We start from the raw sequence: 21,647 nt of genomic DNA, 5'->3' as shown, positions 1-21,647 counted from the left end.
GAAGCGCGGAAGCGCTTCATAATAAATTTGTGCGCACGGTCAACGCTTTTACAACCCTATGAAGTTACAAAAAGAAGCATTCAATACTTATAATTACATTTTTTTAGCAATGATCATGAAAACACGAATTTTATTATTGTTTTATTTAATTCACCTGTGCACTTTATTGTGGGACCACGTGTCATCATGAATGAAAAGTTTTATTGAGCAATGCAATTGCTTACGGAATAACACGTGATGTGCAGTTAGCCAATCAGAATAAAGTATCATAATGAAATATACATCTAATGTAATTATATGTAAAAAAATGTATTATTCACACTTCTTACTTCATTGCGTACAATGAGTTTATCTGGGTTTAATGTCATCAGGAATGCTTAAACACGCACATTCGAAAGTCTCCAAAATTCTCATCATCATGTTACATTTTACTAATTATTTCACATTAGGAAATATAGCTGTTTATTATTGGACTAGATGAGAGAAATAATATTTTTTACAAATTTAATATAATTTGAAATTTTCTTGTATCTGTCTTCGTCTTCGTCTTTGTCATTAAGGAATTCCATGTGCCGGCAGATGGAACTATCATGTCTTAAAATAACTCTCTGAAAATTTAGAAGCATACAACTCCCTAACTCTCAACCGTTATTTTTGGCAAATATCTCCTTTAAATATGACATATTTTGTATAAAAAATACTTAATTATTTTGACTGAAATCAGTATGTAAAGATTCTTTCCTTGAGTCGCGGATAAACGTCTGGCATCACAAAACAATATACGTTACCTGTAAGCTGGCATTATCCAGACATTAACAATTCTAAATCTGACTCTTGAAGACACAAAGAAAAAAAAGTACAATATCAGAGCGTTTATAATAAAGATAAAATGTATGTAAATACTAGTAAAAATAAGATATACATCATTAATGATAACCTCTAAGAATCTGTTTATGGAAATGTTCTTTAATTTAACATTGATCGTATTTTGATATCATAGGGACATATAAACATCAAGAGATATGATAAGAAAGTTGAGTTTTGTGTTATAAAGTATGTTAACTACAATCCTTACGAAGAATCTGAATGCAGTCAGGAAAATGGCAATTGTAATCGTATAGTTTGTTTTTTGTGTATGGTACAATGTCGTTTGTTTTTTTGTTCACTTCAATGTTTCTGATGTTTCATTGTCGAAATTTACTATATTGTATTGTTTAGTTGCGTAATTCTTTGTCCTGTATGTTCTTGCATTTATTTGTACTGATTCATGTAATGGTGTAATTTTAGTATTATATTTAACATTGCCATAAAAATGCGAGGTTTTTCTAGCCACAAAACCAGGTTCTACCCACCATTTTTTCTTAAAATGTCCTGTACCAAGTCAGGAAAATGGTCATTGTTATATTATAGTTAGTTTATGTGTGTGTTACATTTAAATGTTGTGTTTCTGTTGTGTCTAAGTTCTCCTCTTATATTTGATGGGTTTCCCTCAGTTTTAGTTTGTTACCCGGATTTGGGTTTTTTTCTCAATCGATTTATGAATTTCGAATAGTGGTATACTACTGTTGTCCTTTATTTAGCTAGGAATAGGTAACTTAAAAAAACAACGTTCCGAGGTTCTCAAAGCAGAATGTGAAAAAAGCAATACTTTATAAGCAGAATATTTTGATGGCTGTATTAACTTATCTATTTGTACTAGACAAGTCATCTTCTGAGTTAATTTCAGACATGCATTCAATCATATCATTTTGAAATGAAATGAAACACAGCCCTGTTTGAGCCATTTAGATCAGCGGAAAGTGTTGGTAAGGTGGAAACGTCTGTATTTTTTGCTACACGTGCACTCTATAAGATAGCATGTAATGCTTTCTATAGATGCAAACGAAATACTGCAAGGGAAATACATGAGGATAGAATAGAAGTCAACATTTGTTTTTCTTATAGCACGTGTTCACATATAGCACATTTCTAATTTAATTAATTTAGTTATTTTTATATGCAAAACATTACTTATTCAAAATAGAGTATGCAATGTTCTCCTGATTTAGGGGCTGTTAATCTATAGCGATAGGTGAGTTTTCTCTGAGTACACAATCACATTTTTTTTCACAAACAGACTAATGGAAGGATACAACTCCTACAATCAAACAACGGATTTACGTTCATAGAGAAAAAACAAGAGCAAGACGAACGTTGAAAATGAAAATTAGAGAAATGAAATACAATTTAATCAAATTAGAAGAAATTTTAAAAACTGCATTTAATGGATTTTTTTACATCATTTTTAACAATTCTATGCCTTATAATTGAAACGGGATTGAAACAAAAATAGTTTAGTATTATTAATTTTGGTATGCAATGCAGCATATCTATGATATGGTCATATCAATCTTATTTAATAAATAAACACGATTCCAGCAATCAGAACTTTGCTTGAAACCGGAAACTGCTTAACAACAGTAAAACATTTTTTTGTGATGAAAATATCTCTTTCTAAATTCTAATTGTTTTATAGCACTTTTAACTAGTAAAAACAACAATATCTTTAGACAATTTGCCGATAGCTTTGATGCAGAATATCTGTATTGAAAACATCAAATAAGATTTTCTTAATTTATATTTCATACAATGCAAACAAAATGTTATATTCACTATTTTCATTTTACATTAATAAATAAGGTCAAGATACCGAGTCTTATATTCGAGCAATGCGTAACAGTATTGAAAAGCAGTTTCTATGGTGCTTAAGATTGCTTTTAATATGTTTAATATGAAGTTTAGATAATTATTCAGCATGCAGTTGATTTATGTTGTGCTGGAATAATTCAAGATCTAAATGCGTACTTTTTGTATTTAAAGTCTTTAACTAGTCTTAGAAATAAGTTGTTCACTTTTACATTTTGCAAGGGGATTAGTGATTTTTTTATATAGAAATCTATGAATATGTAATTATGCAAAGTTAAGAAAAAGACAATCATAAAGCGTTTCATTGATTTTTACTTCACTATCATGTATCGAAAAATAAAACTCTTTTCTATCGATATCAGATAAAATCTAATAAACTGTGGTTTAAGATTGTTAATTTTATTACAAAATGTCAAACATAATCTTACACATTTATTCAGTTGCGTTAAGTAATTAAATAATTAAAAAAGAGTATATAAGCAATTTAAACATTCTTTATGTATTTTTTGTTCATTTTTTTTTTTATTTTCCTTAAAATCTCGTTATAAAATTCATCGAAGTTTCTCTAGAATAAATTTAATTTAGTTAAATAGTGTGTTAGTTTTTCTCCGAAATTGTTTTGTATTCAGAAGGATTGTTAACATCATTACTTCTTATATATCGTTTATACAATGATGAAACATAGTATTACAAATATATATATATTATTGGATATTCTGAAAAAGAATTAATAATTATTAAGTCTTGAACCCTATTATATATCATTTTTTTTCAAAAAATGTAAGTAATATAAAACTACTATCAGTTTGTTTGTATAAGATATCACTAATGTTATAATATTAGTCCATAGAAATATTTGTTTATTGATTTGTTTTACTTTTTTTTTTATTTGTGATTTCTTTTCATGTTGTTCTTTTTTTTCCTAATTTAGTAATGTTGTATTATTTAAAACATATTCTGAATAAAACCTAAGAATAAAGAAATAGTAGCAATAAACCAACAATTTAAAAACAAGTATACTGTATACTGTATACTGTAATAAACAAGACTACTTTGAGACTGTGCACTTTTGAATCATCATAATTTAACAAGTTTAACCCTGTTGTGTCCGTATTTTTTTCTGATTTCATTTCATGTGCCAGAAAATATGAAAACTCAATATCTTTGAAGTCTCATGCCAAACAATGACGTCATTAAAAAAAATGCCGTAATGACTGTTCCATTTTGGACCCATTGGAGGAAAATATTTCTCAAAGGTTTGTGCTATTTTCATATTTTCATATTTTCAAGAAAGGGTGTGATAATGTGTGGCATGCGATAATGGGATGTGATAAAGGGTAGACATGTAATAAAGGGGTGTGCTAAAGGGTTTGCAATAAAGATCGGCGATCCGGATTAAACAGCAGCATATTTATCAAATACTCAATACTACAGTGTTAACTACTAATTATATGATAAATGTCTACTATGAATAACAATAATAATATTGATATCGTTAATTTTATACTCTCAATTAATGATTTAATGGTTTATGGTATGATATGTAAAGTAAATAATAACAGATTGATATTAGGGTGATGATGATTTCGTTTTATTTTGACATTCTGTTAAGCTTTCTTGGCGACGGTGTGAGTGATAATTGAGAAAAGGTATCATTTCTGTCCTTATAAAAAGAGTTTTCATTCGCCCAGACAGTTTTCCTGGCGGAATGAATATACCATGTGGCCGATATCAAATACCACAGTAAATATTAAATGTGTATAGTCAATATCTCATTTTCTTAAGGATATGTACGCTTACTTTGTAGAAAATATCCATCAATATACTTTTGGTTATAGTTATGTTTTTGTACTTTCGTATTATCCCTTCTCATTAAAAACAATACCTACTGGTAATGTACTGTTTGAAATCTAATTTAATCAAAATTTCTACGTTCAACAATTAATTTTTGTTTCTTATATAAATTGATCAGAATTATATTACGTGGTTGTATGTACCTGTTTCGGTATTTAAATATAAATGCTTTTAATACTTAAGTTATTTAAGGCTAATAAACTACAACAAAATACTGCAACTAACTTTGTGTTTGTTTCAAAAATAAGCTTTGTTCCACCTAGCATGTTAATGAACAGGAATTAGTATGATTGAAGTAATAAATGAATCTAAATACCCTCCATTTTTTATAACAAATCCATTGTATACGTATATATTTCTTCGGATGTTATTCTGGTTACTTGGTAAAATTACAATATGGTATTTGATATCGGTCACACATGAGTCTTTTCAAGTGGATCTATGTATAGTTACATTTTCAACCTTTTTTATGACCAGTATTATCACTGCTTATTCATAATTCGTTTTCTGTTCACATAGACATATTGCTATACAAGGTAATTGACAACGGCAAATTGTTAAAATCAGATAAACAATCTTAAGTCGAAATTGTATCGACAAGACACATGCAAATTTAGGATAAGATCAGTTTTAAATCTACCTGACCGAACTATAGGAACAAGCACTAAACTGAAAATTATTCAAAGTTGAAACATACTGCTTTTACAGACTACACATGGAAGATTGCTAATCTTCATCTAATGTCGATCAAAATTAAGACAAATCGTTATTTAATTTGAATAGTAATAATAAACTCGCCGAAGGATCGTTTATTAGAATATTGAAATTAAATAATTCGAGTTAATACCAAGCAATATCCCATTCTCATTCGTTATAAAACCTATAAAAATCTAATCGCGAATGTTTTGGTGCCGCTGTTTTACTTAAGAAAGGTTTTCAGTATACAAAGTGTTCTCTATTGAATTATAAGATTATCTTTTTAAAATAGCATTGTATTAAGTTGCAGTTAACGTGTCAGTTGTTGGATAAATACAAAACAATGTATATCGCTAATACGTGTTCTATGTGTATACATTATTCGTACGGAATGTTTTCTTTTTAAAATGACCATAACAATTGAATTACTTATTAAGCAGTGAAATCTATGAAAATATTTATTTACAAAGAGAGAAATCATTAAAAAAAACCATTCTGTACTGATTTGACACTGAACAAAATTTGTCTAATCAAACATTCAAACGATAGGTTGATGAAATATAAGATAAGTTTGCAATTGTAATATGAAATCATTTCCTGGTCAATGGACATGTCGAAACTTGCAATCTTTAGAAAATAATATTCATTAGTTTGAACACATTATGAAATTTAGACTGTTCAGTAATTCGTTCTGAGTACCCGCAAGAGAACTGTCTGAACAATACCAACTTTACTGCAGCGAATAAGTTCGCAAACTTACTGAAATATCGAGCAATTGCTCAGGGGCTTTACGTTTGAAATTTTACTCGGAGTACGGATTTTTTTTATTTTACCTTTTACTTAATAAGGTATTATTCAGACTTAATTTGCTTCAGTCTAGCCTATTGTTTATAAATGATAATCTATTGATTAAAATGTTTTTCTGCAGTGGATTTTGTAGAAATTCAGAATGATGGAAACCGTTACGTCAACATGCGGAGCAGTAGAAGTTGCTTTCGTAAGACTCTCTCGTTATTGTCGTGTCGTTGTCACTACAGGTTGGCCTGGTCCTTGGTGGTAATTTACAGCTCTTGTTTGTCAAAACAATTGTTGCCAGGACTGAAAAAGACATCTCTGAAGTATAATTGTTTAGCATCATGACTATGAAAATTATTCCTCCCTGTAATATATATACTAATTGCCTGCATCTGAATGTTGTTTTGCTCGGTCTTCATAGTACAGAAACACAACTTTGATTTCATTTTGATATGGATTCAAAAAAATGTTATACGAAGAAAAAAATACCTGAAAAAAAAATGTATTCATCGGTTCAATAAAATGAAAAGAAATTCATGTGACCTCAATAATTTTTGTCAAAATAACTATTAGAAGTTCAATCATTGCTTACGAGTGGATTTGTAATGTTAAAAACAATAATTACATGTCTTAATAATGTCGTGGTATCAGCTGCTGCTGCAACTTCAGCTTCTGTTTTGATATGAAATCTAATAATCTTATTGATGTCCGATGTATCAGTAGTCAAATACATCGAAATCTGTTTAAAGTTTTAATTCTGTCGTTTTTTCCAAAATTGTTGTCATAAATTTGTTCAACTTTCATTTTTTTGGTGGAATTTGTAGTTATCAAGGATGCATTTATCAATTACACATAAAGTATCAAAAGTCAAAGAACAAAAATTCAACGACAACCCGGCTATCCACGGTTAAGTTTAACTATGATCCGTTTCGTGATTGGATAAGTAATTTTCTTATCTGTAATTGTTTCATTCATAAGTTCAATATTGGAAGCCTTAGGAATTACAATAGTGAATAGTCTTCGAAAGATTTTTCAACAATACAGATAATAAAAAAGTTGAAAACAAATATTATGATTAGCCATACCAGTACGGCTAAGAAGACCTTGGTGAATAAGATAACTAAATTATGATCATAAAAGTTATTGTGAACTGGTCCTGTTTTGTTTTTGAAAGCATCTATGAAAGCGTTTCAATGACTTTGTAAATATTTTATGTATATGATAGAATTAAAGGCTTGACTTATTTCTTTTAGTTTTAAGTTTACTTCATGCAGCGTCGTCAAATAGTACAGAAGGCATTGATCTAGTGCAATACCGAACAAGTTATACAGAAAAAAACAAAAGAAACGTTTAAGTGTAAAAGCCTTCAAACTAAAGGTAAGTGAATTGAATAAAAAAAACGGTTGTTTTAAAGTAATTTTTACCATAAATTCTTCAACTGTTTTGGTTGTTTTACATTCTATGCTTTCTACGCTTTCATATATTCGGGTTTGAGCGTTTCTGATGATGGTAAATTCAGAGAATCGCTTCGGACGCATGAAATTATTTAACGTGTTGTTTTCATTTTTTACAACACTTGGTCGATACCTCTGCTGGTAGCCTATCAGCCCCAGGGTAATATCAGCTCAGTAGTCAATACATTCGGTACTGACATGATTTATAACAAACCTTTCTTAAATTGTCTGTTAATAAATTTTGGAATTATGATGGGACTAAGGTTTCAACTCCAGTTGACCTTAGATGGTTTCGTCAATTTTTTTCAGGATTTTCTTTGTCATAAAGCGCTTCAACTGTTTCGGTTCTTATAATTCTAGGCTTTTAAATATTCTGCTTTGAAAGTTCCTGACTAAGGTTAATCCAGAAAACACCGCTTCGGATGCATAAAATTAACTAACGTTGTTTTCATTTTTCAAAAAACAAACGCAGTACTAGGGATAGAACATCATAATATACTATAATTTTCCTCGGAGTTCAGTATTTTTATGATTAAACTTTTTTTTGTATCAATAACTTATTTCTGAGTGACATCATATTTCCAAAATGCATTACTATCTTTGATATAAAGTTTAATAAACGTGTTCAATAATATATTATCTATAATGATTTAAGGAAGTAAATAATACTTGACTTTAAAATCCAAATCCTCACTGCAATCACGCACTAAACAACTAGTTGAGGATTAATCCTTTTGCCCAAGTGGTATGTGTTTCGTTCATAATCTGGATTACGCACATATCAAAACAACTGCAAAATATACAATCAAAAAGAAAAGCTAATAGAAAGAATAATGTATAATTTGAAAAGAGAAGTCATCCTGTTTGGTCACATTTTTGGTATTTTTGCAATTTGTTGCTAGTAGAATATGACATATTACAACAAAAATTAAACAGATGATCCTAAAAGTATCATGTACTTAAATTAAACGGTCAGATGACTGATTTATTCATGTATGTATTTCTATTTTTCTTAACAATGTTCAATATATGTAAAAGATAAGTTTGACATATGTTAATAAAAGAGGACAATGTTGTCGGGGAAAAATAACAATATTTCTGAACTCCAAGATAAATTCACAATGAGGAAGTTAATAAAACAAATTAAAACATTTACACAATCAATCCACGGAACAAGTAAAACAATTGCAGTATCACTGAATTTGGACATGTATTTTTCAAAATAACGTGGATAAAAACTGGTTTTATAGCCAGCTTAACCTCCATCTTGTAGCCAGGTTTGTCATTTTTGCTATCATACCATATTTTCTTAGTGTTGCGACACAAACAGTCGGAAATCTTTTCATTTAAGGCAGAGTGTTAGATGATACTGTTATAGTTTCTATTGATTTATATGATTAAACCAAAAAAAGGAAAGAAGGCTTTCAATAAATTGCAGCAAATAAATTGCATTCAGATTTACCAAACGACCATCTATTTAAATAGGGAAACTTTAGATTGATGATATTGTGTGTAAGTGTAATGTAACGAGTTGAAAAGTCAAAAATGTCAACAGAATCAAAGGCACGCAGTTGATCTTAAACATTCAAAGAATGTTTTACATTCAAAAAATTGTAAATGCCACTATTTGCATATATTTTATTACAAAAGTTTATGAGGTTCTTTGACAATAATAGTTAAGGAACTAGTTAAAAGCATTAAAATATCTATCGCTAATTTGTTGTCTGAATTCTTTTCATTTTTTTTTTCTTAGCTTTATTATAACATCTCGTTGGTACTTCGTGAATTATATTTCCGATTCGCAACTTTGTTTAAAGTGAATACATTTTATCTTTGAAATGTCTATCCTGTTCCTTTTTAATAGATAAAAATTTGTATACAAGGTAAATGACAATAACAATCTAAACCAAGGAGTAAACAAAGACTCATAAAATCAAAAGACATTTACATCAGCAGTTGCCAGTCTTTGTAAGAATCAGGCAATTTAGGTAAAAATTAAAACATGATTAGAAAAAACCCACCGAGCTAATCATGCTATTTAATACTAACCATCATCCTGAGTTAAAAAGTATTAGTCTTTCATTTGTGTTTGTCTGGTAATATCAAATAACTTGGTTAGAAAATTGGTTAGAATGATAGCAAATTACAGAGTTATCCCCCCTTATTTGTTAATTTCTAGTGCATTTCAACCAAATTTTATCTTCTATTACCAGAACAGAAAATGGAAATGAATGTTATTTTTGTGCATAACTACATATTATGAACTGAAATTAATGTCAAATAGGGTGGTTTTTTTTGGTAATGTTTTCACCATTGCCTGATTCTTAGGCAGACTGGCACTTAAATAGGAAACAGCACGAGCTCCACTAAAAACCGGGAGTGAAATCAGGTGCTCCGGAAGATTTCAGATTCAATTCCAAAGTCTTCCTTCGTACAATATGGTCAGTTATCTTAGTTAACTTTTATGGACGTTATTGACAGATGTTATAGATATTATCACATGAAAGTACTGAAGAAAAACTTATATAATTGAATTTAGCCTATCAAGATTTGTGTTTAACTTTCATGTTATCATCGCAAAATATCAATAGAAAAATGGAAAAATTTAAAGGTAAAACATATAATGAAAATTTCTACAGATGTAAAATATATATATATATAAGTTTACCTGCTTCTTTTCATTTCCTTTGTAGTCAAATTAAAATTATTGTGTAGCTTCTTTTGTGCAAAAGTTTGACGTGTGAAACAAAAAACAAAACAACATGTATTTACATTCAGCACGGCTTCGTTTATAAAATTAAACCAATATGGTAACAATGATATACATGAGAGATTTTTTGAAAAGTGTACAAACTGATTATTTTATCTAAATTTAAATAAACATGTGGTTGATTTTAAATTGTTGAAAGTTGCTTCATTTTTATTATCCTTTTTACTTATAGAAGTAGAAATAGAAAAATGAAACAAGACACAATAGCAGTGTATATAAAATACAAATCCAGTTTGTTCATTTTCACTGTCGTATGCGAGTATGTCTATTGTAGAATAAAGGATGTTGGGGAAAAACTGCGTATGTTTACATTTTAAAAATACAAAAAAATGATTTGAAAATATTTTTTAAGAAAATTTCATTTCAATGTAACTGTGTAGTAACAGGATTGAAGTCCAAAAAAGCGTAATGATAGCAGCAGAATCCATCATATTGATTACTAAATGCGATTTATTTTAATTATAGATGCGATGCATTATCACTGTAAGGGCAATAATCAAGATAATTTCAGACGGGGAATTTTTGGAGGTGCGATGAATTTTCATTGTTGTTTTAAATGATACTTCGACATGCGACAACTGAAAATAGTCTTTATATGAATTCAATGTCTCGAGTGGAGATGACCAATGATAATCTGTTTATCGCTATTTTACCTATGACGACGTTGTTAATTTCATGACAACGGGCATGTGCGTCATTAGTTTCTAGCGATAATTTACATATCATTCGACTCCATTGAGAAAGAAAATTATCAGTCAGCAAGATCAAAGGAAAATGTCGTAAAATAGCGATAAACTTCATATCTTGCGTATTCAAATATAGGATATAAAGTAACTTTATGACGAATTTTCATTGAAAAGCTTAAGTACTATCTTGACAAAACGGTACTAAAGAAAGCAAACAAACTTCAAAGAGAATACATCGTACAGTGCTCAAATTTTAAGTTCCATTTTTCAACTAAATGTCTGCAAAATGAAATAAAACAATGGGTTTCTCATTCGCAATATGTATTTTAAATGTACAATAAATCACAAAATACACTGTCACATTTAGTGTAAGAATGTCTGTTTGGCGATGTCTAAAAGTAATTCACAGACCTGTCTATTTGAAATATTCACAGGGTGTTCATGTAAAATAAAAAGTAAAAAATGCTGTTGGGAAAAAACTTTGTTTTATAATCATTGAATACTTAACTGAACAGGAAGTAAATAAGTCTTTGGTGAAAAATATGAACCTTATAGGATTCACAAAGTATGTATAGATAGTCAGTGTTCTGACTTTATACATTTTTTCAGAGAGTCGCCTTAATTCAGATTGTATAGCATGAAAATGATTGAATTTCATTCTGTTAAAATGCATCGCATATCAATAGAAATAAATCGCCCTACAGTGAAAATGAAAGTCAAAAATAAAATCATTATTCGACAGTTAATATAAATCGCATAACGAAAACAGCTATAGTGAAATTGCATTCAATATTAACTAAGTAACAAAACCTGTTGTAAGTTAATTGTGTTAAAAGATTCATTTTTTTCTGCAAATGTAACTTAACTGATGTTTTTTAAATCTCTTGCACGGTCCGTTTGTGAACTATTCTTAATGTTTATCTATTTGTGTATCAAAAGAGAGGCGAAAATAGAAGAGGAAAAGATAAACTCATAGATCGGATATAAACCGACCACACCATGTCTTAAAGATAATAAAAAAGACAAAGAGAAAATTAATAATACAAAAAACACAACAAAGAAAACACAAGACTACGCAACACGAACCCCACAAAAAACTAGTGGTGATCTCATGTGACCCGGAATGGTAAGCAGATCAAGCTCCACATGTGTCACCCAGCAGGTTGCTCATGGTATTACAAATCCGAAAAATAGTATAATTCGGTAAGTCACATTCGTGGTGAAACGGGAATCGAATTGTAGTTACGACATAAGGAACATATCCGATATCATCTGTGAAACGAGTTTTCCATAACAGTCAACCAACTCGTGATGGCGTCCATAAAGTTTAAGAAGGAATGATTTCAACTTCACAATTTGGAACTCTTGGGTTTAATAGCTTCCTTGTGAACAGCCACCCTCTATCAAGGAAATCATAATAGGAAATACAAGCCTGCGAATATCCTATCAATTGGGAGATTTATAGTCAATTTTACATCTGCATGGCAGTAAGTGCAATGAAAACCAATTGGCATCTCTTTCCTTCATAATGAATTTATGAAAACAGTACATATTATATATTATTCGTATTTTATTAAAAAATCATGAATTTTACGTCTGTTTATTTATCATTCTACATCTGAAATTCATAGCGGATACAATGAAAAGGGTTTTTTTCAGGATTAGCTTATTATATACACTGCGATAGAATATTTCATTATGATGCTAATACACTTACTTTTAAAACTAGATGAACGTGAATGTAGATTTTCAATATTTTACAGATTTTTCGTTTGTTATTTTGATCCTATTCATTTTTGTTTCTATAGCTTTCGTTCTTCATGATAGTGTGTTCACATAAAAAAGTTTTAAATACACGTATTAAAAAAATAAAATTAAATTAAAAAAATAATATTAACATTGAACACAGTAAAAACTAACTGTAAACAACTTCTTATCTTAAAATATCATGTCGTGTAACATGAGAAAATAATATGCTAAAACTTATATAAAAATATTGGTCGTAATGAAGGTAGACCTGTGATAAGAATCATTATTTACAATGTAGCCCATTGAAAAAGCTAAAATGGTTAACATATTGACGTCTATCAAAATTATGGTAACATTATTGAAACCTTAAAAATTCACTATGATGTCATAAACATGTCTAAATGTATGTGTGTGATCACAAATGGTAATTAAGGTCTTTCCTTTTACAAAAGGGAAAGACCTTACTGTATTTCTTCTGTTTATTATTATTATTATTCTTTTTCCGCCAAACTTTGACGAAGTTAGCCTCCGTAACCGTAAGACGTGTCGCTTTTATATTCACACTTTGTATTCGTGTCATGAATACCTATCCGGAACTCACCCTGTTAGTCGAAAAATTTTGTCGGTTCGGAGTTATCCCTCCGAAACCAAAAAACCTTGTTATCGTTCCAACACCGTAACCGTAATAGGTAGAAAAAAAACAAAGGGTGAAATTTGTTCAGGACCAGACCCCGGTTCTTCGTTACATTTGGATCGAAAAGATTCAACGACTCATTGGTAGGGTTATGCCCCTATGAAAATTAACCGGTGTCGGTTGACCACCAAAACTCAGAAACCGTAAGTCGTAGACACCTAGGATCTTCACCATTCATCATCAATTCATGTATCTTTGAAAAATATCTCAAGGTCAAATTTGTATGTTGACCTTGACCTTTGACCTATCACCTTGTTATGGGATAATCTCAGAAACCATAATACTTACAGAAGTTTTGAATAGTGGAAAATGTTTGGGTCATTACGGCGCAACTTTGTTACATTTTGACCGAAGAGATTTGACCTTTTTTTAAGGGGCATAACACCTGTTTTAGGTTTCTGGAAAGACAAAATCAGCTTTTACTATATAACCAAAGGTCCTAGACCCATGGGGTCTTCGGCAATGACATTGGGGACTGATGACCTTGACAAAGGTCAAAAGGTCAAAGGTCAAGGTCATGTCCCAGATAGCGAATTTAGTGTTTTTAACCTTATTTAAACGATTTTCAGTGTGTTTTAAAGCTTTTCAATACATTCTACGTCTATTTGAACATTTATTTTACATTACAAAAGGAAAGACCTCTCAATTGTTCAAGAACAATTGACAGTTTAATTTTACGCATATTTCTTGTCAAAATATATTTGGGTAATAGGTCTATCCAACAACATATTTCGCACATTTTTCAAAAATACAAATTGTGGCAAACAATCTTTTTACGTAAATCTGACAAGATCACAAGAGTCTTTATTGCAGTTTTTGCTGCTTTGCACCTGAAGTTTAAACCAATGTGTCAGCATGTGAGACACAAATCGAAAATGTAAATACAGATATTGTACGATATATACTGTCTCGTGGTGTTCTTTTGTTGTTTTAGTATAACATTTAATTGTTGATGTCATTGGTTGAAAATGTGGCCCTAGCATAACAGTTTTATATTATGAGAATGATGAGAAGAAGAAAAACAAAAACAATTGATTTAGAAATTATCTTATGCATATTCTTATATGAATATACAAAAAATGGGTCAGTATGATTCCCTGTATGTTTATAACGATGTCTCAGTTTTTTTCATTTAAATATTTATTTACTAGTATATGAAAACGAAATGTTAAAAGGAATTCATGTCTCATGGACACCAGTAAGTGATCAAATAAAGGTATAATTGCAATATAAGACATCTCTATTAGTATATAAGATGTTGTTCGCAATACCACTTTCACATTGATATAAATTTCATAGCTGCAAGTTTTTCATTGTTTCTTCAAACTGACAGAGCCAAGTTTGAATGTCGCCTTTGGTTACTTTTAAAGTTTGAAATACACTTACGTGAAATAAATTGGTTAGGTTAATCACAAATTAACATATTTTAACAGGGATTGTGCAAGCATGAATTTTCTTTATGTTTATAACATTATTAACAGCTAGTTCGACAACATTTGTGAAGTATGAATTATAATCTATACATGCTATATCTAACAACCAAATTGTATTTATTACTGATTATTCTTATTCGGAATTACCCAGAATAGGTTAAAATAAATGTCTGTAAAGGGAAAACAAATCGGGAGTACCAATTCCCTAAATCCTCACTTAAGATCTTATCATACATTAAGTATTTATACATCTTAATTTATACATTTTAACCTATATAAAAATATATATCGAGAAAACAAATGAATAATCTTACATGACATATATCCTGAAGGTAATACTGATGATTAAACAGAAAAAGGATTAAACGTAAACGCTTAATGAATGGTTCATGTCTTATTCTGGTGTAAGGCGCAAGGCGATAGATGGAATGACCATGGCTCACACACAAAATTGATTCCAGCCTCACATTATATATTTTAAGGGTCACAATCTTTAATATTTACGAAATATTTTTTCTTCTTTTTACAAGCTATATTTTTGCCTCTTCTAACAAGCTTATCTTTTTCCAATTTGATTTAAATTTATCCTGGTAGCTTTTGGGCGTATAAAAAAATCATTTAATCAAGCTGGTTGTATTTAATTTTAACAACGTCCGTAAATACGTCCCGAAATTCGTATCTTTGACATTTTTTTAGGACCAGGGAGTTAATATTTTCCTCTTTAAAACATATTCTGCAAGGAGAGTAAACCTTGTTTTAAGGTATGGATTAAACCCCATCCATGACCAATGTGGACAACACTCCTCAATATGCCATTATGGCAAAGTTACACTGTATTACGTAAAAGGGAATAAATAGAAAACATGAAACAATGAAATTGATCATATTACAACCGATATTACTAGGGCATATTCTAATGGTTCTTCTCAACTATCAAAAGCATGACAGAGAACGATATAATCCGACCAGGAGGTGATTTTAGCATAATAAAAGGTTGTACTGTGGATTCATTTATGTTCGTGGGTACGAATTTTCGTGGATTGAACAAAACTTGCACTTTCGTGGACATTTAATTTCGTGGTTCTGTCAAATTAGGCATACTAGCCTATGGAAAATTAATAATTCGTTGAACATTTATATTCGTGGTTCATCTGTACCAACGAGATCCACGAAAATTGGTATCTAACGAAAAATAATGAATCCACAGTAATTGATATGTAGTCTACCAATAACGGTCGAACAAGTAGGAACTTTTCGACTATTTTCAGAGGAAGTCACTCACTTTTTAAAGTGTCGACCATGACTCATAACGTAAGTATTCCTCATTTATATTGGCAACAAAACTACAATTGCAGTTATTATCTCGTGAAGTATAATGAACCAAAGAAAAGATAAGATTACTTTTATGAAATTGCAAGCTTATGAATGTTCTGTACTCCAAAGTATGTAAGCTGTAAATTTTGCAAATGTCCTATCAGAAAAATGCTTGTTTCTTTACTATAAGAAGGGGAACTGAACATAATAAACAATGTGCTTCGTTATTGCGAAGATGAGAAATACTGGACTGTATATTGTCTAGGATTAGAGAATTTAATGAGATCTTCAACAATATAGAAAGACAAATACATCATCAAAAGTCAACAAAACACGCTAGCCTAATAACGAGTCTGTGTACATATACGACAAGAAAACTCCCTGATACCTAGGTCAGGATTACACGAAAGACCAATCCAATGAGATACCAAAATCTGACTAAAATTCAACCCCAAACAAGATTGAATTCTTTCCATCCTACGAACATGTGGTAAATTATTATTGGACAAAGATAGCGAGTGTATTACATGACATGCTTTTGGTGTTGATAAGAATTTGACAAAATATAATTGGAATATCAGGGGATATTTTAAAGATATGGTATTCAATAAACTCCAGGTTTCTGATCAAAACACACAGCAGTTTGTGCGAAGAGATAATTACATGTTAAACGAAGGGTGTTTTATTTTAGAAAAGTTCAAAGTAATGACTGCTGAGATGAGTACAGATAAAATCCAAAGTTGGTCGAAATGATTGTTAGAAACAGTTATGCGGATGATATTATTTGACCTGTCGACAACACTGCTCAGGCTAGACAGATAATGAAAGATACCCAAAAGTAGTTAATGGTGAATTTGTCATTGAACATTGAATTGTTCAAAGGAACAGGTTTAACAATGATTTGGCAGCCCAGTGATCTTATATTTACCTTTCAAGCAAAATTACTTTGTCTCAGACAAGAATTGAGTTCTTCCAAAAAATAAGTTTCCTTGGTGTATTAAGGCAACTGATACAAACAAGGACCTAGTTCAGTTATGTATTTTCCGATGAAAGTAATGTAGCATATGGTACATATGATGACAGATAGGTCCTCGATAAAAAAGAATCTTGCGTCCTATGATCTTGTTTTACGATATGTATATTTTAACTTACCAGTTTGATTTCTAACAAAACAAAATTTAAATACAGATAATAATTGTTTGCATAAAAATTGCTTCCAGGATCCAGCAATACTGATATTTCTTTAAGTAAGGAAATCGAAGGAAAACGGGTAATTTTTAGCCACTGATTTTATTGAGAAAAAAATCAGCGGTCACTTTATTAAATGGATTTAATGTTAATAATTATAGGTCAAAGTACGGCCTTCAAGACGGAGCCTTGGCTCACCCCGAACAGCAATCTCAGCTTATGTTGTTCTTGCTTAAACATAGCTTCCAGGCTCAAATAATACTAATAAATATAATAATAGTACCCGTCCACGTCCACTTGTATTTTAGTCCATCTGATGAATTTTAGTCCATTTGATGAGTTAAGCCTTTTTCAACTGATTTTTATAGTTCGTTCATATGTTGTTATGTTTGACACTGTCCCAGGTTAAAAAGGGGGGATCCCGCTATCATGCTTAAACCCGCAAAATGTATGTATGTGCCTGTCCCATGTCGGCCTGTAATTCAGGGGTTGTCGTTGCATATTTGTTTTTTGTTCAATTTTTACATAAATCAGGTCGTTAGTTTTCTCATTTGAAATGTTTTACATTGTCATTTTGGGGCCTTTTATAGATGACTATGCGGTATGGGCTTTGCTTATTGCTGAAGGACGTACGGTGACCTATAACTGTTAATTTCTTTGTTATTTTTGGTCTCTTATGGAGAGTTGTCTCATTGGCAATCACACCACATCTTTTATCTATTTTATGCTTTCCTAATGTCCTGATGACTATTTTTTGGATGATACAATAACAAATGCACCGCATAGCGTTATAAAATATGAAATAAAAATATGCATATACTTTTTACATTTCCATAATTGATTGTTGTTTTGCCAGTGGGTTTCTCCTTGACAAAAAAACAACCTAGACACGCACAAGAAACTTTCACAATGCTTAACACATTTTATACCTGTTCATAAATAACATTCAAAGATACTTATAATTTCTAGTAAAAAAGTCCCAATGAATGTAACTGTTGTTTTTTTTTTGTATGACTTCATCATTCTTCAACAATAGCAAAAACAGACCGTGCATGAAAAAAACAACCTCCGCCAGTCAATTTTCTAATAAAATCAAAGCAAAAAATTTCTTAAAACTAGATTGGACACTTATCATGCTTACCTCACTAAACCTCATTACTATACTAACAAAAAAACTGATAATTATTTCAAAATACGATGGTATGAATGTTCTTCCTGGTTTTGAAAGAACGATTCTTTTTATAGACATGAACGCGGCTGTCAAAGAGAGCACCCCTTTTCCATTATTATCGTAAGTCTACGTTACGTTTACGTTACGTTTGCGATCACCTTTGTGAAACACTCGCAGGTAAAATCTTACGCTTAACGTAAGTTTAATCGTAAACGTAAGTCGTACGAATCTTTGTGAAACGATAGCATGTTACGTACATGTATGAAAAATCTGATTATATCAAAACAACATGATATCACCTACCAAGTAATTGTTCATTTCGCGATATGTTGTATTGTGTAGTGCAGTAATTGCATCAAGAATCAGAGAGCTGATAGTGAAGGTGGTTGAAAAGCGATCTGAAAATTTCCAAAAAATATATATAATGTGTTACAAAAGACCAAGACCACTTTTTCCTTGACGGCAACATAACTTTTTATATATATCATACGTCGAAAACTACTTGTTGTTAACTTTGTGCTTAGTCTATCTGCATTTTTATGATTATTCGTTGCATATTTGCGTGGCTCTATACTTATACATCCCGTCATTATGTTATTGGATTAAGGCAAATTTATTCCATTTTGATCTTCTTTGTTACCTATTTTTTTGTTTTTAAGTGATTAAGATCATAAAACAATGTTGACTGCAGTATATTTGACATTTGTACCTTTGTTTTGTTCACACATCGTTGTCAATATCATAGAATTTGACACTTCGGTGTTGACATGAGTATCAATAATAAGGTCATTTTTATAAATTTCCTGTTACAAATTAAACTTTAAATTTTCGAAAAACTAAGGATTTTCTTATCTCAGAAACAGATTACCCTAGACGTATTTGACACAACGTTTTGGAATTTTTAGTCTTCAAAGCTCTTCAACTTTGAACTGGTTTGGCTTTATAAGTATTTTAATCTGAGCTTCACTGATGAGTCTTATGTAGACGAAACGCGCGTCTGACGTATTAAATTATAATCCTGGTACCTTTGATAACTTCATACTAGTGAGAGGTTTAGCTACCTATAAAACCAGGTTCAATCCACCATTTTCTACATAAAAAAAATATCTGTACCAAGCTTTTGTTTTGCCATTTGATTAGGAACTTTCTGTTTTGAATTTCCCTCGGAGTTCATTATTTTGATGGTTTTCCTTATTTTTTGTATTACCGCAATTTGAAAAATAGACAAATTTAGATTTAAAATCAAAAGTAAAAATTACAGACAAAAAAGTTAAAAACTAGGATAAACCTGCTCCAGTATAATCTTATCACACTTTTTTCCAAACAAGAAAATTATCTTTTGAATTTGTAATTCTGATTTCAAAAATCTTTGATGTGCTATTCAGCGTCTTTAGCTTTTTGTATCTGAAAAGTAGCTATAAGGAGAGGAGTTTAATCTATCGGTAAGAAAATAAGATTCTAAATGGTTTAGAGGGTTTATCAAGTGTTATGATAAAATATAACGGTTTGACTATTTATTCATATCAAACATTTTACGTGTAAATATTCCATTTTCTGTAAATCATATCAGTTATGATTGGGAGCATGAATTTGAGAAAAATCTAAACACTAACTTAATATAAAAAAGAAGATGTGGTATGATTGCCAATGAGACAACTGTCCACAAGAGACCAAAATGACACAGACATTAACAACTATAGGTCACAGTACGGCCTTCAACAATGAGCAAAGCCCATACAGAATAGTCAGCTATAAAAGACCCCGATAAGGCAATGTAAAACAATTCAAACGAGAAAACTAACGGCCTTATTTATATAAAAAAATAACGAAAAACAAATATGTAACACATAAACAAACGAAAACCACTGAATTACAGGCTCCTGACTTAGGACAGGCTCCTGACTTGGGACAGGCACATACATAAATAATGTGGCGGGGTTTAAACATGTTAGCGGGATCCCAACCCTCCCCCTAACCTGGGACAGTGGTATAACAGTACAACATAAGAACGAACTATAAAATCAGTTGAAAAAGGCTTAACTCATCAGATGGACAAAAATACAAGTGGACGACGGGTCAGTATGAAAACATTTTTTTTGAAAAACATATGATTGATGCAATGCAATGTCATCTATCATTCATGTTGAAAGCCAAATGTTTGAACATTTCTGATCAGTCAGAGATTCCATCTAGAAAACAACTGTCAAATTAGAATTGAGAAACAATACTTTTGATGCTGTTTTGGTAAGTTTCTGAATTGCCACTATACAAAAGTTGAGCAACGTAATTGGGTTTAACTTTACACTATTATTTTTTTGTAATTTTGTAGCATGTAAATGACAGTAATAACAAAAGTAATGTAATTACTTTTGATAAGATAATAGATTGCAATCAATTTGTCCCTAAAGGTGTCAACAGTCGAGCATTCAGCACTTCTGTGTTGACATGAATTATCATTAATATGGTCATAATTATAAATTAACTGTTTACAAACTTCGAACTTATGAAATACTAAGGATGTTCTACCTCAGGAATATATTACCTTAGCAGTATTCGACAAAACGTTTTGAAATTTTTGGTCCTCAATGGTCTTTAACTTTGTGCTTTATTTGTCCTTTTTAACTCTCACTGATGAGTCTTCTGTAGAAGAACTGCGCGTCTGGCGCAAATATAAATTTCCATACTAGTATCTATTATTAATTGATTACATTTGTCTGTAGTTGTGCCCATCCCTGATCTTTAACATGTTGCAAAACATACTTAAGTCAAGTTAGTAGAAGGGCAACATACATGACCACACGAAACCTAAAAAACTTAATTGAAATTCTGTTTGCCTATTCCAGATTTTGATACGAAACGTTTGTTCCGTGTTAATTAGCATGACGTAAATCATGCGTCATAGGGGACGCTTATCCTGTCGACGGATTCGTTCTTGTTCCTTTTAGAGCTCACCCAATTCCCTCAGTTTTTGTATGTTACCCGAATTTGTTTCTTTCCAATCGATTTACGAGATTTGAACCTAGGTAAACATCTGTCGCCTTAATTAATTTATTTATTTATATTCAGTGTTTTTATTTGTCAATTTCCTATATGAAATTCATTCAAAGAATAGAAAATCGAAACAGGGAATGTACCAAAGAAAAAACAAGCAAAACAAA

General features: G+C 30.7%; 1 long non-coding RNA gene across 3 annotated transcripts; it reads right to left on the bottom strand.

The window, feature by feature from the left end:
• Nucleotides 1–438: 438 nt before the first annotated feature.
• LOC139491961 (uncharacterized) lies at nucleotides 439–10,290 on the bottom strand. Of its 3 annotated transcripts, none has more exons than XR_011656679.1 (3): nucleotides 10,153–10,290; nucleotides 8,154–8,274; nucleotides 439–6,333 (listed from the first exon to the last, which is right to left on the bottom strand). It is a non-coding gene; the product is annotated as an uncharacterized lncRNA (long non-coding RNA). The 3 variants fall into 3 exon arrangements; XR_011656677.1 differs by having other exon boundaries at nucleotides 439–6,519; nucleotides 8,159–8,274; XR_011656678.1 differs by having other exon boundaries at nucleotides 8,159–8,274.
• Between the last annotated feature and the right edge of the window lie 11,357 nt (nucleotides 10,291–21,647).

Source organism: Mytilus edulis, chromosome 1 (assembly GCF_963676685.1).
Source record: "Mytilus edulis chromosome 1, xbMytEdul2.2, whole genome shotgun sequence".
Lineage (NCBI taxonomy): Eukaryota > Metazoa > Mollusca > Bivalvia > Mytilida > Mytilidae > Mytilus > Mytilus edulis.
The sequence above is the reverse complement of the archived record's forward strand: the minus strand, read 5'-3'. Positions and strand labels throughout refer to the sequence as shown.